This window comes from Syngnathoides biaculeatus, chromosome 21, assembly GCF_019802595.1.
Source record: "Syngnathoides biaculeatus isolate LvHL_M chromosome 21, ASM1980259v1, whole genome shotgun sequence".
Taxonomy (NCBI): Eukaryota; Metazoa; Chordata; class Actinopteri; order Syngnathiformes; family Syngnathidae; genus Syngnathoides; species Syngnathoides biaculeatus.
In genome coordinates, this window is record NC_084660.1 from 2,122,189 (window position 1) to 2,145,968 (window position 23,780).

General features: G+C 40.1%; 1 long non-coding RNA gene across 8 annotated transcripts; it reads right to left on the reverse strand.

The window, feature by feature from the left end:
* LOC133494383 (uncharacterized) lies at positions 1-22,591 on the reverse strand. Of its 8 annotated transcripts, none has more exons than XR_009793281.1 (16): positions 22,264-22,591; positions 19,306-19,408; positions 18,785-18,817; positions 18,295-18,434; positions 14,226-14,438; positions 14,014-14,133; positions 13,074-13,193; positions 12,718-12,987; positions 11,788-11,930; positions 8,389-8,463; positions 7,996-8,099; positions 7,674-7,897; positions 7,246-7,310; positions 6,197-6,649; positions 5,627-5,685; positions 1-4,996 (listed from the first exon to the last, which is right to left on the reverse strand). It is a non-coding gene; the product is annotated as an uncharacterized LOC133494383 (long non-coding RNA). The 8 variants fall into 8 exon arrangements; XR_009793280.1 differs by having other exon boundaries at positions 7,674-7,842; positions 8,389-8,665; XR_009793275.1 differs by having other exon boundaries at positions 6,197-6,285; positions 8,389-8,665.
* Between the last annotated feature and the right edge of the window lie 1,189 nt (positions 22,592-23,780).

Here is a 23,780-nt window from a genome sequence, read left to right on the forward strand (position 1 = left end):
AAAAAAAAAAAAAAAAAAATTTAAATTAACGTGTGGAGCCACAAAAACACCGAAATCCTTACATAAACCTGATAATGAAGGCAACATATGCTGTATGTAAATAAGCCTATCAAAATGATTAAGTTGGCTACAAATACATGAGCATTCATGATTAAGTTTATTTTCCCTGCGGTGCATTTTGTCGAGAACGCACTACGTGACTGCTGCTGTACAATGACCTCAAGTTTAGCTTCATTACAATGTTTCATTTCTTTGATAAAGAAGAAGAAATCCAATTTGTCATTTTATTGGGGATTTGAAAAAATTAAAAACACGCATTACGTGCTCATTATCTCAGCACTAAATGCAATAAAACAGTCTGTATTTAAGAATAAAACAGCTACTGTACTTTGTTACTGAATATATGCCTAGAACAGGATTGTATTCTTACCCGTTTGAGACTTTTTCAGACATCACTGGTTAGCTCCATCCATGGATCAAGTTTTCCACGCTTTAGGTCCTCTCGAGTTGCAACAAAACTTGCAGTCGTAGTGGAGTTTGGAGATACAAGCCACTTAAATTTCTTTTTGAGCTCCTCGAAATTCTCCAGATGTAATGAAATTGCACTAACTCCAATTTGGGGGTTGGGGAGGGTTTCTTCACAAAATTACATTGTGAATTCATATCTACATAAGTGTTATGTAATACAGTCAGATGATTTGCTTGTATATTATTTGTAATCTGAAGAGAGATCTATAGAGAGATAGAGACATTGATCTAGAGATCGATCGAAAGAGATCAATCAAGAGATCTACAGAGAGATTGATTGAGAGATCAAGATAATCGATCGAGACAAAGGAGAGCGGAGCAAGGTGGGCGGACTGTGCACCTCCCCCCCCGCCCCCCAATCGGAGGGGGAATTATTTTCCACACCGGGAGAGGGAAGGCTCGTTTCCCTTCACTGAACCCTAACCACAAAAAAAAAAAAAAAAAGGGGTGGCCTGTAATATTTTAGATGGAGAATCAGACTTTGCGATGTTAAGAAACATTTCAGTTTCACGTCATCACGTCATCATATTCAAATCACAAGCTTGCCAAACCCTTAAAGTCAGCAGGACATTGTTCGGCCTATGCCCATAAGAAATATTTATGTCGTAGGAATAAATGTAAAATCTTTTACTACATGGCAGAGCAGCATTATGTTGAATTAAACAGTGGTGTACACACCAACCTTACATTAAGAGTTCATTTATACTCAAGAATAGTTTGTCCTGCCACGACTCTTTTGATGCATTGCTCTCAGACACTTAAGCTCAAATAAATCTCCTTTCCATCTCTCTCTCTCTCTCTCTCCACAAGTCTCAAAGAAAGTTATGGAATGCTAGCAATTGATTTGCTGTTACTTTATTTGTAATCGCATTCAATAATTGACAATTACTGGCCAAGTACCAGGATCGTACAAGGGAGGGTGAAAAACCCTCTGGTTTGTGACTTTCCATGTGGGACAAAATGTTAACTTTTTTCAAATTTATGTATAATTTGACCAAAATTTGTATACATTTTAAACAATTTCTCATATTTTTCCTTGCAATTGTATGTTGTTCAGGCAAACTATTCAGTTTACTAGAGTGCTTTTCTCAGAGTCCGCACTTACAAAGTTACTCACGAACAAGTGGGTACTTTTCACTTCAATGTCTAACCCCCCCACCTTCAAATGATGTGTCAGATGCCTTTAAGAATATTGCATGCATCTAGAGATTAACAGAACTGTTTTGACATCTTATAAAACATAATTCACTGCTAATATTTTGTTACGCCAGCTGGCCTAATTATCCCACAGGATGTCAAATAAAACTTGAATTTCGTTTGAGAATCATTTTGCTGCAATAAACAAAAAAGACAAGTGTTGCTATTTTCCACAAAGCAGACTCATCATACACCACCTCAACTATTCAACCTAAAACCCTAACCCTTGTCAAATCTTTCCCTCACAGTTCCTTTGAAATTTCAATGCTTTCAGCTACGTCTTAACTTCCATTGTCACAGTTCTGGAATTACAAGCTTTTAGAATTAGCAAATGTTTAAAGATTCCTGTACAGTCTTGGAAAGTAAACCTTTTGGGACTACCACGCCAGTAATGTACTTTGACAAGTTTTTTTTCCCGAGACGCATTTTCAATTCTTAAACCATTACCTGTGGTTCCCCAACTATTGCTCCTGGGAAAAAGCTTAAATCATCCCATAACACCTGTGTTTTGCCATTACGTGTAGCGTTCAAAATAAAAGCAGACCAATGTGACTAACTAGATTAATACAAGTTTAATATATTTTGTTGCTACATGTCAAGTTAAACAGTTGGAATCAAATTTTCAGGATTCAGCATTCATGATATACACTTTTAAGGCTGTGCAATTAGTAGAAAGGGGGATGTTCAATAAAATCGTGTGGCATTCAATCAGTGAGGTCTATTTTCAGGGACGAAAACGACCAATTTGGAAAAAATGAAAATGTCTCTGGTGGGTGGGGGGGGGGGTTGTCGAAGTGGGGTGCGGCGCACTTTGGGTAGGAAATTTATTTTTAACACAAGTGTTAACCTCTGGTTACTTCTAATAGTGTAAATACAGGGCAATCATAATATTTTGAAAACCTAAAATACAAATCCAAACCAACAAAATAACCAACCTGGCTACCTACAGTTTTTCTGGCAGAGTTTTGTTCGTTATACAGTGCAAATCTATTCACTGCTTGACGTTTTTCGCACAATTAGCTCTTGCACGTCTTATAAAATGGATTTTAATATTTCTTGAACAATTAACCATAGAGGAAAAACTACAAGTTTAATGAAAATTTAAAAAGGGTAATCCGAGAGGTTTGCATTCATGTATCCAATAGGTCATGTAAGATGTAATCCATCTTGACAATGTGATCTTAAATGCTCTTATTTAGTGTTGAGATTTTTTTTAAACAATTACAAATTTGCAGGGGCGTTGCCATTTTCACAAGTCACGTGACCTACGGTACACTGATGTGACATGTTACATACCGTTCCAAACGCTCAATTACGTGAAACCTCATTATGCCCATCACTGATTTATCCTCATCTGATGAAGAAATAGCAGTATCAATTGATCGGGAAGACTGAGGAATACTTCCATACAGATTAGAACCAGTGACTGCAAATAATGCCGCCCAGCGGCGGAGCTCGCTCGGCGGGGAGCGAGCTCCACTTAGCAGCGGAGCCGTGAGCTCGCTCCCCGCCGAGCGAGCTCAGACTCCGCGTCATTCCGCCCGAACATTCAACATTTAGCCCGGCATTATTTAAAGCCACAAGTTCAAATCCGTATGGGGAAATATTCCTCAAGTCTTCCCAAATCAACCGATACTGCCATTTATTCAGCAGATGAGGATCAATCCGAGAAATCATAATGATGTCCCCTGAAATCAAGCGTTTGGAACTGCACGTAACCAGTCATATCCGTGCATGTAGGTCATGTGACTCGCCAAAATGGCAGCGCCCCTGACAACTCGCAATTGTTGGCAATCTGAAAACACTTAAATGAGAGAGGATTTAACACATTGTCAAGATAGAGTACATATTACATTATCTATTGAATACATTGTTTATGGAAACCACCGGAATTCCCCTTTAAGTTAGCAAATAACATGTATTAACGGTTATTTATTTTTTTTCCCCCCCACAAACATTCAGGGGGTTAATGACTAAATGAATACACTTGACTTGGACAGTAAAGAAAATAGTAAAATACAGTAGTCAAGATAATTGTAAATGTGTTTGGATACCAAAAGCAGACCAGATTAGACATTTGTACACAAGTCACAAAAAGACAGGCTTAATTTCCTTGTCTCAATCAAATATAATCTGCTGGAAGACATCCATTTTGTAAGCCACTTATCCTCACAATTGGCAAAGGAGGGCTGGAGCCAATCCCAGCGAATATTGGTTGAAAGGCAGACTCCAACCTGAACAGGTCATTAGTCACACTGTACATCGTTACTGAATGGGAATCGATCCCACAATGGCCACACTAAAGTTAGGCAGGTTTACTACCATCCCATTAGCGACTCTTCAGAGCACTAAAACAAAAAGTTTAATCCAACACAAAGTATCAAAGACTAATAATGGAAATTTATTTATTTTTAAACACTAACTCCAGAAAAAGTAAAAAAGAAGTTACCGCATTGTTTTATAAGAAAAGTAAAGAGATGAAAGTTACAATTTTCTATATCCTATTCAAATGGAACTGTTAACATTTCATACGTTGTAAATGCAGTTTGGAAAGTCAGTTATTTTGAACATTGTGCATTTAAGATACAGGGCTAAAAAAAGGAGCATGATATATAATTTTAAAAAAAGTGAGCAAAGTGGGGGGAATAACAAATAACTCATTTCACAATTGATTTTTCAAAGGGAGGTCACCAGAAATGATTACAACTGGCTATGATAATTTACTATGACAGGCTGAAATGTTATTTGATTGAATGCCACAGTTTATTTTATTGGATGTCAGTTTTAGATTTTAGGGATTTTTCCTTTATGTAAATAGAATTACATTTTCAATTAAGTTTTATTATTAAATGCTAAACAAGCAAAGAAATGACTTCGAACCAAATCTAAACCCCAGTAGGTCAAAGGGAAATTTGTGCTGAATTGGAACTGTCGCTTACACTTACGCAATTATGAACAGCATTGACTAACGCCCACTTGTCTCTTCTGTTGCATTTAACCAATTCAGACACTAGTGCAGTAAAAATACCGCTGGCACTCTAATTGATAATCGCAAGTCTCAAAGACACTTATGTAATGCAGTCAGATGATCTGCTGTTATTTTATTTGTAATCTGATTCAATTGACTTGATTAGAGGCCAAGGACCAGGATTGTACAAGGGAGGGTTGGTGCAACCCACTGGCTTGGGATTTTCCACACAAGTTCATCAAAAGTGTTCGAGGACCTTTGTTCCGACCGGCGGAGAAGGGCCCGTCCCCCAATCGCAACTTCCTGAACAGGACATGTGGGACAAATGTTAATATTTCTCATATGATGCAAATTTCACCTCATCCATGTTTGTATCCATAATTTATGAGATTGATTTTTCCATGTTTTCCCTTGCCAACACAAGGAGCTCATTTTGTTGCTTCCAATCTTTTTTGCTCAAACCAGTTTTCTAAAGTGTGTTTCTCAGAGTCCACTTAAAAGCCATGTGAACACTTCCATTTCTTGGGTAATTTTTTTTTTTGTCTAGCACCTTAAAGTGATTTTTCAGATGCCTTTTAATTAATTCTATTGTCAGACTGTGGGGAATAGCAGTTTTATTTGCTTAAACCCCTCAATTCACCGCAAATGTTTTGTTACATGAGCAGTCTTGTCTCTCAGGACGTCAAATGCAGCTTCCTAATGAGTTTAGTTTGAGACTATAATTGAGTTTAAACCATTTTAGAGCTCAACATGCCACCCTCTTCCAGGACTTGAGCCAGAGGCTGCAAAGTGTTTTTCCTATACAGACTGATAAATTGACCTTTTGAATTATTAAAACAATACCTTTAGTTTATTTTGTACCACCGTTTTTTTTTTAAACATCACAGAGCACAAGGACTATCCAGCATAGATTTAGAGATGTTTTCTACTTACCTTTATCATGGTGCAGTTATGTCTCACTGATGTACCTCTTCAGAGTCCGGGTCACGACACTATTTGTTAGAGCGGGGGTCGGCAACCCAAAATGTTGAACAAGCCACATTGGGGGGGGGGGGGGTTAAATTAATGTCTGCTGCCACAAACACTGAAATCCTAAAATATAAACCTGATAAATGAAGGCAATATGCTGTATGTAAATAAGCCTACTATCAAAATGATTAAGTTGGTTACAAATACATGAGCATTCATGATTAAGTTTATTTTCCCTGCGGTGCATTTTGTCGAGAACGACGCACAACCTGACTGCTGCTGTACAACGACGCCCCAAGTTTAGCTTCATTACAATATGAATGTTTCATTGTTTTGATGAAATTAAAAGAAATGCACTGAAGAAATTCAATTTTTGGGGATTCGAAAATAAATTAAACTCATAACTTGCTCTTTATCTGAGCACTAACTGCAATAAAAACAAAGCCTGTATTTAAGAATAAAACCGCAGCCTTTTGAAAACAGCTACTGTACTTTGTTACTGAATATATGACTATGACAGGATTGTTTTCTTACCCGTTTGAGACTTATGTTTTCGGACATCACTGGTCAGCTCCATCCATCGAAGTTTTCCACGCTTGAGCTCCTCTCGAGTCGCAGCAAAACTTGTAGTGGAGTTTGGAGATGCAATCCACTTAAATTTCTTTTTGAGCTCCTCGAAATTCTCCAGATGTAATGCAATTGCACTAACTTTTCCATTTTGGGGGGCAGGAGGTTTCTTCACATAAAATTACATTGTGAATTCATATCTACATAAGTGTTATGTAATACAGTCAGATGATTTGCTTGTATATTATTTCTAATCTGATTCAATAATAGTCTTGATTACAAGTCTTGGACCAGTATTGTACAAGGGAGGGTTGGTGCAACCCACTGGCTTGGGATTTTCCACACTAGTCCATCAAAAGTGTTCGAGGACCTTTGTTCCGAGTGGCGGAGAAGGGCCCGTCCCCCACCAGTCGCAACTTCCTGAACAGGACATGTGGGACAAATATTTCAACATTTTTCAAATGATGCAAATTTCACCTCATTCTACATGTTTGTATCCATAATTTATGTGATTGATTTTTCCATGTTTTCCCTTGCCAACGAAAGGAGCTCATTTTGTTGCCTCCAATCATTTGTTGTTCAAACAAAGTTCAAGTGCATTTCTCAGAGTCTACTTAAGCCATATGAACACTTCCACTTGTTGGCTAATTTTTTTTAATTGTCTAGCACCTTAAAATGATTTTTGAGAATTCTATTGTAAGACTTATTTGCTTAAACCCCTCAATTCACAGCAAATGTTTTGTTACATGACCTGTCTTGTCTCTCAGGACGTCAAATGCAGCTTCCTTTGAGTTTGAGACTATAATTTAGCTTAAACCCTTTGAGGTTAACATGAGACTCATCCAGGACTTGAGCCAGAAGCTTTAAAGTGTTTTTCCACACAGACAAACTGACCTTTTCAATTGTAAAAACAATACCTTTAACTGATTTTGTACCACTTTTTTTTTTTTTTTTTTTATAAATATCACACGGAGAGCGAGGACTATCCATCATAAATGCAGATGTTTTCCGCTTACCTTTATCATGGTGCAGTCTTATGTCTCACCACTGATGTATCCTCTTCAGAATCCGGGTCACGACACTATTTGTTAGAGCGGGGGTCGGCAACCCAAAATGTGGAACAAGCCACATTGGGGGGGGGGGGGGGGGGGAAATTAAGTTAGTGTGGAGCAACAAAACCACTGAAATCCTAACATAAACCTGGCTAAAGTTTAGCTTCATTACAATATGAATGTTTCATTGCTTTGAAATTTAAGAAATGCAATAAAGAAAATCCAAATGTCATTTTATTGGGGATTAAAAAAAACGCGCAAAACGTGCCCATTATCTGAGCACTAGATGCAATAAAACGCAGCCTGTATTCAAGAATAAAACCGCAGCCTTTTGAAAACAGCTACTGTGCTTTGTTACTGAATATATGCCTAGAACAAGATTGTATTCTTACCCGTTTGAGACATCACTGGTCACCTCCATCCATCGATTAAGTTTTCCACGCTTTAGTTCCTCTCGAGTTGCAGCAAAACTTGCAGTAGTAGAGTTTGGAGATGCAATCCACTTAAATTTCTTTGAGCTCCTCTCCATTCTCCAGATGTAATGCAGTTGGACTAACTTTTCTATTTTGGGGGGCGGGGTGTTTTCTTTACATAAACTTACGTTGTGAATTCATTTCTATATTTATGACAAATAAGCAAACAGTCAAAGCAAATCTACAGTACACCCCATTTGAATATTTTACTTCCGATAAAAATAAAAAGATTGGTACAAACCTGGATAGTAGGAAGCAAAACGCAGGGTCAAACGCACATGCCTCACTGATTGGAACCAGAGTTTCGGGTGGACGGACCGTAACAGGTCCATTTGGAGGGGTGGCCTTTAACGTTTTGGATGGAGAATCAGACATGGTGACGTTTGCATACATTTCAGTTCTACATCACATTCTGACCATACATTTTCGCCAAACCCTCAAGCTCAACATGACAATAATTCACCCCAACCCATGACCCAAATTTCTGAAGCATTTGAATAGATTTATAAAGGCTGACTACAAGCCAGAGCAGCATGAAGATGTGTTAAATTGAATATGGCTCGTGGTGACACCCCAAACTTATGTTTTTAAGAAGTTACTTTGTGTAGAAGCAGAAATCAAAATCAGTACATACCGCAGGTCTTTGAGTGAGGCTGCTGCAGAGGTGTTGATGTGCAACTCCTGTGACACCCTCATCTTGGTCCACAGTCTACTTCCCACCATCCCAGTAGGGTGAAAGGAGATTTATATATTGAAGTGGAAAAATTCCTACTTGGAGCTCTGTTGCAACTCGTATAACACCCCCATCTTCATCTTGGGCAGTAGTCGTCGACCCCCCACCATTCCAAGTCGGGTTAAGGGAGATTTGTGTTTAAGTGGACAAATTCCCATTTGGAACGTCGTCGTTTACACTATACACAATTTTGAACAGAGTTAACTAACCTTCACTTTTCTCTTGTTGCATTTAACCAATTGACCCCTCCGTGGATATTGCGCAAACCGCATCACTGACCAATCAGAGGCCAGAGATCTGCATAAACCAAAGCCCGTTTTTGGTCCCGCCATTTTCTCAGACAACATTGCATGGTCCAATATAGGTTTTGTTAGCGCTTTATCGCGTATTTGGGTGATTTAAAAAAATATGGTTAAGAGGTGTAGTCACGGACTCTGTAGTAGTGACGACAGGTATCCTGAAAGGCTAGTTGGTGGAGTTCGATTCGTACCCTATCCAAAACCGAACACCCAGTACGAAAAATGCCTTCGATGGATCAAAACTTTGTGGAAAACCGCATCATCAACTAAATCCATCTGATATCAACCGGAATAGATATGTTTGCACGAAGGTATGCCCTATATTTGATTTTCAATACATGTCTCGTATAACTTAATTCGAAGTTCTTCGCTAGCATAACACTGCTGCGTGTGAACGATTGACACTTATTCTTTGTTGAGCGATATTTAGCGATGATCGGACTGCACAAACGTGTCGCTTTCTTGCCAGCTCGCGGCCGAAGCTTAACCAGACTGTTTGCACGAAGATATGCCCTATATTTGATTTTTAATACATGTCTCGTATAAATGAATGAGACGTTCTTCGCTAGCATAACACCGCTACGTGTGATCGATTGACGCACTTATTCTTTGAGTGATATTTAGCGATGATCGGACTGCACAAATGTGTTGCTTTCTGGCCGACTTGCAGCCAAAGCTTAACCAGACTGTTTGCACGAAGATATGCGCTGTATTTGATTTTTAATACACTTCTGGTATAAATGAATGAGGTGTCCTTCGCTAGCATAATATTGCTACATGTGAATGATTGAATGAAGTCAGAAGCATGGCGTCTCTCAGTTAAGAATGTATTGCATTTAGAATCTATATCGTTGATTTGAATGAAATCAGAAGCATGGAGTCTCTCTGTTAAGAATGTATTGTATTTGCCATTTTTACGAATTGTCTTACGTCAGCGCACGTGGGGTGAAATCACTCCAGGAAGCGCGGTTAAGTGCCCTGTACGGAGGGGTCAATTCAGACAAGAATGGTAAAAATGACAGTGGCACACTAATTCATAATCGCAAGTCCCAAAGACACTTATGTAATACAGTCAGATGATTTGCCTGTATTTTATTTGTAATCTGATTCAATAATTAACTGAACAGGGCAAGTACCAAGATCGTACGAGGGAGGGTTGGGGCACCCCTCTGGTTTGTGATTTTCCACAAAAGTCCATCAAAAGGGTTCGTGGACCTTTGTTCCGAGTGGCGGAGAAGGGCCCGTCCCCCACCATTCGCAACTTCCCGAACAGGACTTGTGGGACAAATGTTTCAACTTTTTTCAAAAGATGCAAGTTTCACCTTGTCCATGTTTGGATCCATATTTTATGGAATCGATTTTGCATGTTTTCCCTTACCAACTAAAGTAGCTAATTTTGTTGCTTCCAATCATTTTTGTTGTTCAGATAAACCGATCAGTTTTCTAAAGTGCTTTTCTCAAACCCAGTCCACTTAAAATCCATGTGAACACTTATGTTGGATAACTATTGACTTTTTTTGTCTCAATTTTAAGAATTATATTGTCAGACTCCAGGGAATAACAGCAGTTTTATTTGCTTAAATCCCTCAATTCGCCGCAAATGTGTTACATGAGCTGCCTTGTCTCTCAGCACATCAAATCCAACTTCCAATAACTTTCATTTGTGTTTCCCCCCCACACAGACGAACTGACTTTTCAATTGACCCCTCCGTACAGGGCACTTAACCACGCCTCCTGAAGTTACGTCACCCCACGTGTTCTAACCTGAGACAAACAATAAAAGGGTTAGGGTTAAATTGTCCGATTTACCATGTGATTTCTCTCGCATTCTTTGCAAATAGTGAAATATTGTTGAAAAGCAGACAGCAGGGCTTCAAGTATTTCAATGGTATTTACATGCATATCGACGGAGAAACCTTTGATATTAGCGCGAGATCTTTCCGGAGTCAGAGGAAGACCGAGAAGCCACATAATATATTATAACCCAAAGACGAATTCGTCATTGACAGTTTCCTATTTTCGTGTTACATATCACACTTGTGTGCAGAATCTGTATGTGTATCTTTATAGCAGTTTGTGAACCCCCGTATGAAGGAAAAGGCGAGGCTTGATTTAAGAGTTGTTTCTCTCGTTTTCCTTGTGTAACGTCACACGCTCCCCTCAATAATTCTTCTTGAATTAGTGCCGAACCTACATAAGTCCCGACCGAGTACGACAATCACTACTTTAGTGTCCTCAAACATCCTTACTTCAGTCTTGGTGTCTGTGCACGTCAAAGGCTTTTAGGACTCGCTAGTCCGGTTTAGCTTAGCTCGGTAGCCGCCGAACAGAGACATTTGTGCAGTCAGATCGCAAAATATCGCTCAATACAGATCAAGTGTGTCAATCATTCACACGTAGCTATGTTATGCAAGCGAAGAACTGCTAATTTATATGAGACATTTATTGAAAATCAAATATAGGGTTTACCTTCGTGCAAACATATCTGTTCTGGTTGATTTTAGTTGGATTCAGTTGATCATACGATCTTCCACAAAGTTTGATCCATCGAAGACATTTTTCGTACTCAGTCTTCTGTTCCGGTTGATAGATGGACTCAGTTGATGATGCGGTCTTCCACGTACTGGGTCTTTGGTTTTGGAAAGGGTACGAATTGAACTCTACCAACTAGCCTTTCAGGATACCTGTCGTCACTAATACAAAGTCCGTGACGACACCCCCTAAACCTTGTTAAAGAACCCAAATACGCGATAAAATGCTAACAAAAGCTATACTGGGCCATGCAACGTTGTCTGAGGGAACAGCGGAAGCAAAAAAAAGGGGTGTGGTTTATGCAGATCTCTGGCCTCTGATTGGTCAGTGACACAGATGACGCAATTTCTACGGAGGGGTCAATTCTTAAAACCATACCTTTACTTTATTTTGTAACACTTTTTTTTTTAAAACATAAGGAGCGAACGAGGATAAGTTTAGCATAAATTTAGAGATGCTTTCCGCTTACCTTTAATCATGTTGGAGTTCTTTTATGTCTCAGCTCGTCTCACCACTGATGTACCTCTTCAGAATGCACGTCACAGCACCATTTGTGAGAGCAAAGGTCGGCAACCCAAAACGTTGAACAAGCCATATTGGTTCCAAAAACGTCTGTAGCCACAAAAAAAATAAATACACAATCTTACATAAACCTGACAATGAAGGCAACAGGTGCTCGATGTATCTAAATTAGCCTACTGTCAAAACGGCTTGGAGTTGTCTACAAATACATGAGCATTCATGATTAAATGTTTTTTCCCGTACAGTGCATTCTGAAGAGAACGACGCACCACGTGACTGCTGCTGTACGATGCCGCCTCAAGTTTAACTTTATAACAGTATGAATTGTTTTGCTTTGATGAAATTAAACCAATGCAAAAAAGAAATTCAAGTTTGTCATTTTATTGGGGATTCGGGGAAAAAAAAAAAAAAAAAAAAAAAAAAAAAAAAAAAAAGCATAACGTGCCCATTAACTGAGCACGAAACAGAATACAATAAAACACAACCTGTATCTAAGAATAAAACCGCAGCCTTTTGAAAACAGCCATTGTACTTTGTTACTGAATATATGCCTATGAAAGAATTGTATTCTTAGTTTGAGACATCACTGCATCCATCTATGAACACTTTAGCTCCTCTCTGGTTTCAACAAAACTTGCAGCAGTGAAGTTTAACAATGCAATCCATTTAAATTTATTTTTGCGCTTTCTCCAGATTCAATGCAATCTCGCTTTTTAATTTTTCTATTTTTGGAGGATATTTCTTTTTGTAAATAAAATTACATTTTTATTTCATAGCTATTAATAAATGACTAGCAAACAAATATTGTAAAAAGTATATATTTACACTTTAATATTTTTGCTCAAATTAAAAAAAATTAAAAAAAAGTGGCACAAACCTGGATAGCAGGGTTTGGTCTGTGGTCAGCAATAGGCGTGGGTCACCACCGCATATGCCCCAGTGATTAGAACCATAGTTTCGGGTGGATGTACCATGCACCCTCCTTCCCCACGGGACGCAGGGGTAATGCCCCCAAGTCCTGGCGGGAAAGCATTCAATTTGCCATTTGCATCAATGTATGTCAAATCTCCATCTTCCCAAGAGGACCTTCGCCTTCGGGAGAACCCAAGGGGAGGTCCAAAGACGGATGCGGCCAATTGTGTATCCTCTGCTTTGGATGGAAACACAGTCACGGATAAGAGCAGTGATACCAGTGTACACGTTCCTGCTGCATTTATCAGTATGTCATACAACCTTTGACCAACAAACCACCACAACAAAGAGCTGCATGGGAGCAGTGCGGCAGTTTGTAGATGGATATCATGACACCATGCTTTGTTGAGACTTCCCACCTTAAAATCTGTCCCTGTAAAGCTAACAGGAGAAATCAGACAATGCAACATTAGATATCAGTTTATCATTTACTGCCTTAGTTGTTGGATTAACACTTTTCCCTTTCTGACAAGTGGTGTTAGGAGTTGTTTTAGTCATTACCTCCAGGGTACATTACGTTGGGATTTCTGTTGGAATGACACATTAGTGGCCCAGGTCCCATGCATGTGATGTAACTATAGTTTACCTTGTTAGCTGCATTCTACATTAATAACCAGTTTTTCCTATTTGTAAAAAAGATCATCATGAGTGAAAAAAAGTTCCATAGGTTTTTCAGTTAAAATACTCCCTCCATAGTATACGTACTCTTTTGTATGGTATTCGGGTCTAAGGTAGCATTAAATTGGCAAATGGTGAGAAGAAAGTGGAGGTTTCATTTAGCATAAGCCTAAAGATGGAATCCCCAGCAATTAGAATCTGCCAAGGAATTGAATGAGTGCTAAACTGATTCACTGGGAGGCACACATGTCGTCCTCTCATGCCTCGGTGAACCCCCCCATAGTTGTTTACAAATGTTATTTGAAATGAGGTTGCGCCTCTTTATCTTGTGTGGTAGGCATAGTTGACTGAGTATAATTAATGGTTATGTATTTGTCAGCTTTACAGGTATCCAAAAGTAGCATATGAACAAAAATATTACGGCTGTCACTGTTGCAGTCCAACAAGCTATCATATTTAGCCATTTTGAAGTCATGTCGACCAAGTCACCCCTAAATGAGTCAAGTGTCTTAAATCTTCACCAGCCTTCAGGTATTTTCTGATACTATAAATCTGCACCCACCGTATGCTGGTCTTTGCTCACCTTTCCCCTTGGTTGACTCAGCTGAGATGACCTTTTACAGTGTGTAAGGTGTATCCACGTGTTTCTATTTTGTCCATGTCATTCAGCTCTTGCTCGGTCTATGCCAGTGTTCGGGTAAAACTGCATGTACAGTAGATGTTAATTCATAAACAAACATAGCATGAAAAAACAAATGGCAGTAATAAGGTTATTAAAGCACAGTAACTTGTTACATTTTTTTTGGGTGTAGTGCAGGGATGTCGAACTCATTTCTCGAGGGCCACGTTGTAGTTCGGGTTTCCCTCAGAGGGATATTTCGTGTGAAGGCAGCGTGAGATCGATTCCAGCTCAGGGATGGTTTTGACATCTGCACTGCGACTGGCTGGCGACAAGTTCGGGGTGTAGTCTGCCGCTGCCCGAAGTTAGCTGGGATTGGCTCCAGCTCTCTCTCCGAATAAATGCAGAAGGGTTGCATCAGGAAAGACATACGGTGAGGGGGGGGGGGGGGGGGGAGTTACTGCCGCACCATGACAATGGAACAAAAATGGCTTTACACAATGCTGATAAAATTCCCAATTTGTTTCTAGTCCTATCAAATTGATGCATGTGAAATTTCCTAGTGACACGCCATTAGAAAAGTTTGTTTTTCAAGAGAAGTTAACGGATACACAGCCACACCCAACTTTTATTTTTTTTGCCTTCGTTATCAGTTAATAGCATTGGTATGATCTCTAGATCTGTGCAAACACCACAATCTTTTGGACACGTTTTTTGTATGTAGTTATCCAATTTGTTTTGTTTTCATTTTATTTTTTGGGGGTGGGACCTTGAGTGGTTCCCGCAGGTACAACTCGAACAGAAAAATGAAAATAACTGATAGAGTTTTCATCCAACAGCAAAATTTCACCGTTTAGTCACCATTATGACAGCAGTCTCACTCCCATGTGTAACCGGACTACAGTGACCTTGGCAGTGGGAATGAGAACGGCTATCTTACAAGTGGCCAATAAAACAAATTAGTTTTGTGTGTGTTAATGGTTTCAAAAGGAATAACTTTCCTACAATCAACAAATTAATTCAAGTACACCTTTTCGCACATTTTTAAGCTGTTTGGGGTTCTTAACTCCTGAAAGGGTTAGGGTTGTGTTTTTTTTCTTCATCATTCGTCCATCTCTCATTGTGTGGAAATTATTGGTAATTTGGATGGTCTCCCAAACAGTGTTTTGAATGGAATGAGACCCTTACATGCTTGTAATGTATGTAGCGTTAAACTAAATCTATCATTGTGTCCAAATTGCCTCTACGTGTGATTGTGAGTGTGGCTGTTTGTCTCCATGTGACCTGCAATTGGCTGGCAACCGGGTCAGGGTGTACCTTGCCTCCTGCCCGTTGACATCTGTGATAGGCTCCAGCCCTCCGCGCGACCCTTGTGAGGATAAGCGGCTAAGAAAATGGATGGAGGGATGAACGGATGTGTAGCTTGAGAACATTTTGTATACACATTCCCTTGTGGATTATGTTGGACGCAGATCAAACAAGCCCTACAAAAAAAGTTTTGCCTACAAGTTAAATCCATGGATCATTTAATGCCTTTGTACCAGGGCTACCATTCCCCCTGTTGAGACCTGATACTTCCCATGGCTAAAGATTGCCGCCCACTTAAAAAAAAATGTTTTTGTATCTGTGCTGACATAATTCCCATTTTGTAACGTAGTACCTTATGTTTTCCACATTTTTAGTTCTGCCGGTAAGCTTTGTTGTTTCATTTCTCAAAGTATGTCTTCATTTGTTACATGTCAGCTAATCCCATAAAGGTTTTGCTGCTGCTTTTGCCGTTTTATCTGTAAATCCATTTCCTAATGATTCTTTGTCTGTATTTGATGTGTGTACTGCACATTTACATATGGCTATTTCTTTTGGTAATTGAACTGCTATGACCAAATTTTGTAGTCTCTGCGTCCCCTGTAGTTGTCGCTATTCCTCTATTTTTCCAGTATTGTCTGTGTAGATTGTGATACCATCGTGAATACAGCAGCCTCTGGTCTCAGATTGTTTAAGACTATCCAATAATATATTGTCTGTACAGTTCAGTCGTCCCAATCCAAATCTGGTTCTTTTTCTGTCCAATCAGGAACATTTCGTACTACCAAAACAAATTGTCCCAAACTCTCCCACTCCTGTTGTAATGACGTGTGTGGTGGTGTCCATTCCTTGTGTAGTGCATTTAGTTTGTCAGTCAGTCTTGTTTCTGTCACCACGACTGATATACCATCTGAGTACAGATAATCATGATTTTGTCTGGTGTGGGCTGTTATAAGTTTCTTATACTACATTGTCACATGCAATGAGTCACTTCCTACGTCATTTTGTGGTTCAATCACGTCTTGAGCTGTTTGAAATCTCCTGTTCTTGCAGGAGGTTTGTTTAGAATATGTAAGGTGTAATAATAGATCGCTGGATTCCTACTTTTTAAGATATCTAACTGTCCTCCCAGTAATTTTTTTTTTTTACTTATATTTATCCTGTCAGAGAGGGAATTAAGCGCAGTCCTAGTTTCAGCAAGCCATCTCTTCCCAAAAAACGTATGGGACAAATTAAAGTTGCATTTTGGGAGCATTAGTTGTGACATTTTTGATGGGGAGATGGCTGCTCTCTTCCTCATCTGCGGCCACAATTAAATGTTTCGCATAAGGCTCCATAAATTTCTCCTTTCTCTGTCAGAGAGGTGTCAATTTTCTTTATTTTGTAGCACTCTCTCCATGTAGTGCTTGGTTAACGTATTGTTACAGGTTGCCAGTTTGTTAACCCAATGTTTTTGCAATCCATTGTTTTATAGGATTATTTGAATTCACATGAGCATTTTTAATTGCCTTTGATACACACTCCCTGGAGTGTGATCTTCAGGAATGCCACTATTTGCTTTAAAACATAGATTTATTCCAATTCTATATTCTTCAAATGGTTAGTTTTATTATTTTGCTCTTCCAATGGCAGAAAAATTTTTTTTTTTTTTAAATCTAGAAGTGTGCAACAACCCTTGAACTCCCTGCTGCTGTGAGAAAGTACTTTGCTGTCATCCAAATTTGTTGTACTTCCACATCATTTAAGTGGTAAGATTTTCTCAAGTCTTCCGTTCCCTGGGCGAATTACGTTCCATCAACTTTATGAGATGTGATGCCTTTTATGGCTGTTTTCACATCTTGAGTCCAGCTTTTTTTTTGTTGTTGGTTTTTTTCTTTTGTGTGTGTGTATTTCTCTTATTTTATCCTGCAGGTTAACTATATATATATATATATATATATATATATATATATATATATATGTGTGTGTATGTTGAGCTGGCCAGCAAAGTCATATTGTGTTATTCACAAATTTAGATGTTTTGTTTTAGTAGGACATGTGCTTTCTACAAACTTCTAGTCCTTACACTTTTTTTTCCCCAGATGTGTTTCAACTATTTTGCAATTTGTTTTTCCCCTGTTGGAGTCAGTGGTTTACCGAGGGTGACTATACTGACTTCCCCCTGAACAGGGTGACAATTACGTTCCGTTTGAGGTAATTCTCAAGCTTCTACCACAAGTGGCGGAGAATTCTTACCTCTGCATCCTCAAACAGTTGTCACTCAATTTCCTGTTCAAATGAGGTAGCAAACCTCCACTCACACATACACACGTTTCACGGAGCTCACGTACAGGACACACCTTGCCCTTTTCTCAGTTTTATAGACTAGTCTACTCGATAGTGACTAGTATTCTCGAGGTTTGGTTCTGCCGCAGTCACCCAGACGCGCATTCACTCATTCCTCATGAGTGTGGGAGTTTCCTACTCAGAGATGTCTTCACTTGCTTCGGCTTCTCGTCAACCCTCAGCCTCCAGGCGCAAAGTCGAGGCCCAGTCCCGGAAAGGGTCTCAAGTGCCGTGGCCACGGTCTTTGCCTGGACGTCGACTCTGCCCCTGGAAACCTCAGGTATCTTGAGATCTGGCTCGAAGGGTTAGGGTTAACAGCAGTTTTATTTGCCATACATTTTTCTTACATTAGCTGGCTTAATTGTCTCAGCACATCAAATCCAACTTCCCATAGGTTTTGTTTGAGACTATTTCGCTTCAACCCTTTTAGAGCTCATCCGGGACTTGAGCCAGAGGCTACAAGGTGTTTTTCCACACAGATTCAGATAAACTGACATTTTAAATTCTTAAAAACATACCTTGACCTGTAATTTATTTCGTACCACTTCAAATTTCAACATCACACAGAGTGAGTAGGGACTATCCCGCATAAATCTAGAGAAACTTTCTGCTTACCTTTATTCCGGTGCAGTTCTTTTATGTCTCAGCTCGTCTCACCACTGATGTACTTCTTCAGAATGCGGGTCACAGCGCCACTTGTTAGAGCAGGGGTCGGCAACCCAAAATGTTGAAAGCCATACTGAAAACTTCTTGAGCTGCCAAAAAAAAAAAAAAAAAAGTTTAATAATGAAGGAAACTTACTGTAGTATTTATATTAGCCTACTATCAAAATGCTTGCTACAAACAATGAGGATTCGTTTATTTTCATTCTGTAGAGAACGATGCACTACGTGACTGCTGTCGTACGATGCTGCCTCAAGTTTAACTTCATTACTTTTCTGAAATTAAAGATGCTATTCTATGTCATTTTTATTTTCAGGATTAGGGGGAACGTGCCCATTATCTGGGCACTAAACAGTGCAATAACATGTAGACTGAGTTTATTAAAAAAATGTTTTTAAAAAAAACTAGTCACTGAATGCCTATGACAGGATCGTGTCTTTACCCGTTTGAGACATCACTGCTCAGCTCCATCCATCTGTGAAAAAGCTCCAGGGAGCCATTAGGGCAGCGGGAAAGAGCCGCGGGTTGCAAATGCCCATGTTAGAGGTTTGGAAAAGAGGGAAGACGAAAAAAAAAAAAGTCATGGCCCAGATTGAACTTCCCGGCCGCCCAACCATACATTGCCCAGTTCTTTTCTTCTGGGTTGAGTTAAAACTTCAATGATTAGGCTACATAAAAAGTTGAACAAAATATTCACAAAAAGCCAAGCAAGAAAAGTAACATTGAAACGTTAAAACGACAGCTACATAAGTGAATTTGAGTCTGTTTGCTGAAGCTAGTCAAGTGATTTGGAGGAGCCGATTGTAATGCTAACAGGAACACCCTTAGACTACAGCCTGAAGCCACTAACACCACAAAATTTGCAAAACACTGAAATGTCACTATGGCTCACAAAATTTAAACCTCTAACTCTTCAGAGACTCTGGACATGACCGTTATGAACAGCATATAGCTATCATTTACCTTTTAAAACGTCCGTGATGAAGTAATGCATTTGCTCATTTGGAAAGTATGGGGTTCGACTTTGCTTTACGCTGCCATCTACTGCTTGGTCAGCATCACAAACCTTAATGAGGAGGATAAATGAATAAGTAACTGACTTTTGAATCTCAGAATTGTTAAATATTGTAGTTTGTAATTGTTAGGATCCCAAAAACAGACCAGATTGCACACTGGTGCACTTAAGTTAGACAAAAAGCCAAACTTCATTTCCTCATCTCACACTGAGGAACCATTTTCCACAGCCTAGGGGAGATCCTGCATGACAAGGTGTGCTTTTTGGTCCCCCCCGCCCTCCCATGGCAGCTTGGCACTGACACCAAACCATCAGTGAGTCCCTGCTGGCGAGCCTCACGTCAAACTTCAATTCCTCCGTCCTGGCCCAGGACACGCATGTCCATATAATGTTGCGACTCGCCGGCCAGTTAACTCGCTCCTTGCGGAACCAAGCAGTCTCAGCTGCAACCTCCTCCTATGGCTTATTTACTGGGGACAAAAGCCCCCACGAGCATGCTGCGGACTGTCAAGCAACTAGACAAGCACACTTTCTTCAGTCAGCTCCTACACCGTCACACGTGCTGAGGAAAAAGGTGATTTGAAATTTTGATTTTCAATATTTTGATCAGCATATTTGCTGCCATGTATGCTACAATGGACCACACACACACATCCAGTTTCCAGAGGTTACCCCCCACAGCAGCTGGTAGTCTCAGGACCCTGGGTTGGGTACAGGAGGACCCAAATCCTCAAGGAACCTTTGGTACCCATGTAGTTTGTCAGTTGGTTATAACACAGGGGGAACTCAAACTAGCAGGGAAGGTCTGAAAATTTCCTGCAGCAGAAAAGGCCCCTTGACTCCCACTAACTCTTGAGAGGGTAAGCCACAGTGACAATTGCTCATTGGTGTATAAACCTTTGCGGCACCACATTTATTCAAAATTACATTTACAGATCCGGCATTACTGGATGCATGTGGGCCTTCACAGCATTATGCAACACTGTGGAATTAAGATTTAAACACTGAAAAGCAGAACCTCAAAAATCTATTTTTTTTTTAAACCCTCCCCACCAAGCTGCATGCACTGGAGTAGGAGCAGACTGGAGAAACTACGCTCGCCGAGTCACATTACAGCCTGCCGCCCGCTTGTGGAGCCAGCGTTTCCGTTGCAAGGCAAAAACCAGGTGGGAGGAAGCAGAGACGTTCTGGATCAGCAAAGAAGTGGGCCAACAAGCCAGAAAGACATGAACCCACGCAGGCGTGCATGTTCTCAGTCGGGCACGGGGAGGAATTCTCTGGCCCGAGGATGGCCGGCCAGGACACTCCGACGGCGGTCGTCAATGCCAATCAGTCATTCAGGAGGTCCTCCAGACTGCAGAAAATGCCACAATGGAGCAATAAGGAAACTAAGGATTGCTTTTTGTCAGAGGTTATGGGCGCAAATAGATGCAATGTAGAATCTATTTTGTGGAGTCAGGTCAGCAAATTTAAAAGACAAAATACACTGCTGTATTTCATGACTCAGCAGTAAATGAACTTCCGCAGATTTGTTGATTGAACCTCATCCGACTAAGAAAAGGTATTTGTAATGCCGACTGCAGATGCAAAACAGCAAACTAGATGCCAAAGAAAGCAACGTTCATTACATTGTCGCACATGGCGAACAAAAGGCATTTAAAAGCAGGTGTTCCTTTAAGCTAAAATACCATTTAAAAACAAAAAAAAAAGGGTCAGGTATGGAAAAAGTTGAAATTTAGTATAAGCCATGAAATAACATGAAAGCTAATTTCTCTTGCATTTTTTTTTTTTTTTTAAGGATAATCAGCTTCTTTGGACAAGTATTAAACAAGGATAATCTCCAGTAGTTGGAGTTGTGCAAGTAAAACATGAGTACAAAAAAAATTAAAAAAAGGCTACTTCCCCCCTATAAATAACTCAGTTTTGCAAGGTTGCAGAGTAGTTAGTCCCCATTAGAGCGATTGTCCAGTGCAAAGGATGTCAAGACTCCAAGGAATGGATATAGTTGGAAGTGACAAGTCCTACAATAGTTTATCATATATAATACTGATTGAACCAGCAGGGTGTGACAACTCAAGGAAGAATCTGGCAGTAGAGTACAAATCACTAAGATAGCTGAACTTCAAGTAAAAACAGGCACGCTGAGGAAAAGGTGGCCAACATCACCTCATAACAGACCTAGCCAATTCTACCAACATTTAAGTCTGTAAGACCGATTTACTTTAAATTGGCTGAATCCTACGGAAGTATTCAATAAAATCTATGTATGAATTTGGAAAAATGAAAGGGGGGCTACTAGCATGCAAATTTAACGGGGAGTGTCTACTACAAATTTCAGGAAATGTCCAAGTTTTGTTAAGCATAAAATTCTTTTGAGAAATGTTACTAAAACCAAATAAGACTTTAGACAAAATCAATGGTGTATATTTGATAGTGGGGGGGGGGGGGGACTAAAACGGGGCCTCCACTCAAAATGCGTGACATGTGGACCACGTGGAGTGACTACTCATCAGCAAATGCATAAACTTGAGAGCTTCATATCTTTGGAGAGGTTTTGGAACTGGCTGTAAAACAAATCCAAGGAGACTCCTCCTGATACCAACAGGTCATGCAAAAGACGCCCGCCATACCGCTCAGTGCAACTTCGCACACGCCAATGGATAGCCTTCCAATGAGGTCAGCATCACCCTGAGACCAATCGGATAAATTAACTAGGGGGGGGGGGGGGGAAGACTTCACGCTTAACCTAGCACCTGTACTCTCTGACCTCTATGAAACACAAGATGACGTAATTGGAAACCGCCTGTTACACAAACGCGCCCAAAAATCATCACATCACGAACCCTCAAAGGATAGGCGGAAACCAAAAAGTTTGCCACAATCAAGAAAATAAAAAGGCACCTTACCTTGATCACGTTGGCTGGACTATTCTTCTTTCATTGAACACGTCAGCTCCAACAAAACGAACAATTTCGAAGCTGCTTCTACTCACAATAGTCAATCGTGGACTTCTTTCACCCATACGTGTGAGGAATCTCTGCAATTCATGTCCTAATGCCCGACTCTTACTCCTCACGAATCGTCATTTTGGACGTCGTGAAGCCTTCTCTCTTGCCACAGGTGTCCATTCTTTGGCTTGGACACAAACTGAGCTAGCAAATCGCAACGACGCATTAGGTAAAGTAGCGGATGACACGGAAGGGGTTGACATGAGAGCAGCTGGGAGTGATAAGCGTCGAGTGGCCTCGCAGACACAATGTGCGCACCTGCACTAAATGATAGCCCCGCCCAGCAAAAAAATAGACCAATGAAACGTTGGAACACTGGACAAGTACATGGAAAAGTGCAAGTTCAGTTCTAATTCTCATCAGGGTTCCACTGGAGTTTACAACATACAGTATTTTTCCTCTCCCTCTCTGGGCTTCCTTCGCTATTTTGTACCCCCACCCCATCTTTATATAAAGATGTGCAATTAATCATTTTTTTTCATTTAGTAACAGCTTTTTTTTTTTTTTTTAATCGAACCACTCCCTCCCGAACACGCGCACACACACACAGTATAACTGGGGGGGGGGGGGGGGGAAGGGTTACATGCAATGCAAATTTTTGCATCCTGGAAAACTCGCGATTGCCCAACTTTCTTTACCTTCCCAGTGAAATCAAGTAACAGTACTTGGAGGAAAGGTTGTTGAATATTTTTCATTTACATGGGACAATATTTATTTCTGAAACAAAATTGATTGAGGTCATTACACGCAATGGAGGTCTTTCCTTTTCATGATATTTTCAAGTACATTGAGATAAATAATCCCCAAAAACTTTGCATTCTGCAGCTTTTGCTATAAATGTACAATTTTCCCACAATCGGTTTACATTTATTCTCGTGTATTATTTTTTGTGTTTATAAGTTGTTGGAGGATGCCTTTTGAACCCACGCCTCCTAAGAGACTGGAGCCTTAATCCAGCACCTTGGACCTTTTGTGTTTGTTTAATTTCGGGTAGTGAGAATGTCGCCTATCCAAATACAGGCTGGAGACAGTGAACAGTTTCTTCAAAGTTTTTTACTGACAGAGTATTCCTGGCACTTATGAGTTACAGACAATGGCTGTTGGAGCTCACAAGTGCGAAGGTACAGAGAAAGCACATATCCTTTATCTTGTCAGAAGGGTGGACAATGAGCGGTATCAAAGCTGTGTCATGACATCGGGGATTTCCACTTACATAAAGGGTTTCTGCCTAAACTGGTTATAGCTGGCAATGCATTATTCCGACGTTTCTTGTATACAATTCAGCAAGGTTAGCCTACGTGCAGAGATGTGCGATATCACTCAAGGACACATCTGACCACACATCTAACCCTAACCCTAAACACTGAGGACATGAGGAAGTTATGCAGTCATGACTAAATACGAGCGTAAGACAC